Here is a 4,398-nt window from a genome sequence, read left to right as displayed (position 1 = left end):
TAGTAGTAGTAGTAGTAATAATAATAATAATAATAGTAATACTAATAATAATAATAATAATAATAATAATACTAATAATAATAATAATAATAATAATAATAATAGTAGTAGGAATAATAATAATAATAGTAGTAGTAATAATAATAATAATAATAATAAAGAAAGAGAAGAAGAAGAAGATGATGAGAACTTGGAGATGGAAAATTAATGTAAGGATTAAACAATAATAATAACAAATGTCAAGGTTAGAGGTTCCACTAATGGTATATCAAACAAGTATAGTATAAACTCTTATTATTGAATTGGAAACCACACACAAAGGAGGTTCCAATCAGATTATATATTGTTAACATGATTACATTAGTCATCTTATTCAATTAATGCTAATACTTGTAAATCTCGTCAAGCATTCATGATTATAACTTATGTTAACAACAAATCAAGTTCCTTTCATAGCTCAGGTGTCGGTTATACCATACATTATGGGCCATGAAAGTGCCAAGCATTTGTTGTACCAAGTGTTATACAACATAAATCAAGATTAGTCATTTAACAAGCAAAGTATTAAAGAGTGAACAAGATAACAAATATAAAACATGTTAGTATCAAACATTAAAGTCCATATTAAGTTTACATTATACTTATTCTCACACCATTAGTGTAACCTTTTCACCTTGACATAATTAACTTAGCTAGACATAATGAAAGAAAGGAAAACAAATAAACAAAATAAGAACATAAAACTTAACTAAGTAAAGGAAAGGAAATGAAAGGCATAAACTTAATATTAATGAAAGTAAAGCATAAACATTACAAAAAATACAAAGAGAGAAAGGAAGAGCATGATCTTGATGTGGAAACCAAGATGCCTAAATGCATGGCAAATGCCTCCTTTTATAGGCCAAAATTGGGAACTATTGATTTGATGACTAATTGATAAGTGGGTGGCCAACTTTTGACTTGGTGACAATCCTTATCTTCTCTTGTCTGCCCAAAACGTCATTGATAACGTCAAAATTGGAGCCAGTTGCAAACATGAAAGTTGTAGCCAATTGTCTCAGCTTTCGTGTGTAAAAAATTCAGCTCATTTGGACTTCTAGAACTCCAGATATGGCCAAAATACCGAACAGTGCTCGGGCTGGAAGACAGATTCGGGCTTCTTTGTTGTTGCTACAATTTGGACTTGATAATGGCCTTTTTAGATCTTGGGCTCCATATGAAAGTTGTAGGCCTATGTCTTACCTTTCCATCCATATAAATTGGACCTAAATCTGAGATCTGTAGCTCCAAATATGACCCAATTACCGAACAGTGTTCCGGTTTGGATTGCACCGATATCTCTTCTCTAAGTTTGACCATCTCTTTATCCATGCAATTTAAGTTCTTCAAGTCATCAATCAATCCTTTCATTTATGTGATAGACCTGCATTAAAAATAGACATTTACCACAAATTATAGGTATCTTATCTTATTAGATACATTATTATAAAACATATTTTAGTTAAGGAGTTATTGATACTTCAAGTGCAAAATGATGATATAAAACCATGATAAAAATGCACTTTTAAGTACTAATCACACCCCCGAACCAGCTTATTACTAGTCCCTAGTAATCAAAGCGTAAAATAGAAAAACAATTTGTATATTTCACAAAGCAAGGTATTCATCATTTAACTTCCATTAGTCTATCCAGATAAACAAACTCTCATTAAATTTATATATCTGCTCAATACCACTTAACAAGATATTAATAAACCTTTCTTTTGTGCGCAATGTATCAACACATAATTATGGGGCTTTTCTTGGATGAAAACAAAATTTTTGTTCTAATGTTTAAGGTTAACTTCCTTAGGCTGGGATTATTATTTTTGTCTTTTTTTTTCTTTTTCTTTTTTTTTTTTAAATATATATACATATAATTTAAAAACAGCATGTTTTGTCTTTTTTTTTTTTAACTCTATATACATATACTTTAAAAACATCATGCATCTTTAACCCATGTAACGAGCTTTCAGCTAATGACTCCCAGACCAGTTGGTATTAGGGCATTAGGTGTTAAAACACCCCTACGAGCTTAGTAACTCGGGTCGCAGATACTGATATGTAGATAGTGCAATGTTTGATTCCCTTAAGCTTTTCTCCTCAACCCATGTAACAAGCGTTGGGCCAATAGCTCCCAAGTCAGTTGACTTTAGGGTATTAGGTGTTAAAACACCCCTTCGATCTCTTTTCTAAGTTTGGCCATCTCTTTATCCTTGCAATTTAAGTTCTTCAAGTCATCAATCAATCCTTTCATTTATGTGATAGGCCTGTATTAAAAATAGACATTTACCACAAATTAAAGGTATCTTATGAACAGTGCTCGGGCTGGAAGTGATGATATAAAACCATGATAAAAATGCACTTTTAAGTACTAATCAATCATCTTTCTCACAAGGTTCAAGAATTGGTTTTTGGATAACCTTACCACTACAAAAAGTGATGACTGATTTGACTTGATCCATGTGTTGAATTCCAGGACTACTTCTATTTGTATTGTATTGCCCATTGAGATTTTACTCTGGTTAAGATGGAAACTTACCTTTCTCTTGAAAACTAAGAGCAGATGTGAATTTTGCAAGAGTATCTTTAAAATCTGTTATGTTTTGAGCAAGTTGAATGTTGATTGTCTTTTGCTTTTCAATGAATGCATACAAAGTTTCTTCAAAATTTCTTGTAGGAGGTGGAACATGAGGAGGTGCATATCCATAATAATTTTGGAAATTATGGTGTGCTTGAAACGGTGGTTGTGAAGTTTGTGCATTGTTGTTCTCACTCTTCCAACTAAAATTTGGGTGATTTCTCCAACCAGAGTTGTATGTTTGTGAGTATGGGTTGTGGTTGGCTCTTTGGAAACTATTTATAGCATAAGCTTGTTCGTAGAGACATTCCTTAAAAGAAGGCAACGTTGGACAATCATTGGTTGAGTGTTCATTTGTTTCATATATTTGACACACAATGTTTTCAACAGATTTTAATTGACTACTCGTTTTCAATTCTAGTGCCTCGACTTTTCTAGCTAAAGATGCAAACTTGGCTTGAAGGTTATGATCTTACCTAAGGTTGTACATACCTCCACTAGATGTATGAGGTTGAGTTTTACTCGGTGCCTCATAAGTACCCGCGGTGTCCTAATTTTGAGCATTTTCAGCTAACAAGTCTATGTACTCCATTGCTTCATCAGGATCTTTATCTTCAAAAGTTCCATTGCATATCAATTCAACCATTTGCTTATCTCTAGGTGTTAACTCTTCATAAAAATATGAAACCAATCTCCATGTTTCAAAACCATGATGAGGGCAAGTACTAAGCAAGTCTCGATACCTATCCCAATATTGGTAAAATGTTTTTCCTGGTTTTTGAGTGAAAGTAGTGATTTGTCTTTTGAAAGAGTTTGTTCTATGAGACGGGAAAAACTTCTTTAAAAAGTGTTGTTGCATTTCATCCCAAACACGAATGGATCCTAGTCTTAAATTTTGTAGCCATGTTTTAACTTTATCTTTTAATGAAAAAGGTGAAAGCTTTAATCTGATGGTGTTCATGCTATAATTTAAGTTATTATATGTGTTGCAGACCCATGTTTTAGCTTTATCTTTTAATGAAAAAGGAAAAAGCTTTAATCTGATGGTGTTCATGCTACAATTTAAATTATTATATGTGTTGCAGACCTCTTCAAATTCCCTTAAATGCAAGTATGGATTTTCCAATTCCAAACCATGAAAATATGCTAAAAGTTGAATAATGTCTGATTCAAATTCCCTTAAATGCAAGTATGGATTTTCCAATTCTAAGCCATGAAAAGAAGGTAAAAGTTGAATAATGTCTGGTTTAAAATTAAAATGAGATGCATCGGGAGGAAAAACTATGCATGATGGTGCACTTGTTCTTGTGGGATTCATGTGGTCTCTAAGTGTTCTAACATGATTATTCTCATTATGAAGTGATTGATTATCTTCTTCGGCCATATTTTTTGAAAATGATGAGGATATCTTACAAAGTCTACCACTTGATGCACGTGACCATACTCTCATGCACGTGTAGGAATAGAATAAGAGGAAGAAGAAAACAAAAGAAAAAGAAATAAGAGAAAAGAAACAAATTTATATACAAGAAAAGTGAAAAGAGAAAATAAATATTATAATTTATACAAAACTTACCTCCCTAGCAATGGTGCCAGAAACTTGATTAATATCTTCTCCCAAGTGCAGGAGTGTCGAAGTAATAAATAATTCGGCAAGACCGGGGCCGAACCATAGGGAGGTTAATTGTACAAATTATAAACAATAACAATAGTAGTAACAATAATAACAACAACAACAACAACAACAATAACAATAATAACAATAATAATAATAATAA

At 32.1% G+C, this 4,398-nt stretch overlaps 1 long non-coding RNA gene across 1 annotated transcript in view; it reads right to left on the bottom strand.

The window, feature by feature from the left end:
* Window positions 1–4,398, bottom strand: part of LOC105112121 (uncharacterized) — a 9,798-nt gene that overhangs the window by 1,278 nt on the left and 4,122 nt on the right. Inside the window, exon 2 of the long non-coding RNA XR_839702.1 lies at window positions 738–748. This is a non-coding gene — a long non-coding RNA (uncharacterized LOC105112121). The remainder of the gene's footprint in view (window positions 1–737; window positions 749–4,398) is intronic.

The sequence above is a fragment of the Populus euphratica genome, unplaced genomic scaffold (genome assembly GCF_000495115.2).
Source record: "Populus euphratica unplaced genomic scaffold, PopEup_1.0 scaffold324.1, whole genome shotgun sequence".
NCBI lineage: Eukaryota > Viridiplantae > Streptophyta > Magnoliopsida > Malpighiales > Salicaceae > Populus > Populus euphratica.
Note: the sequence above shows the minus strand (reverse complement) of the source record. Positions and strands in the feature narration are given on the sequence as shown.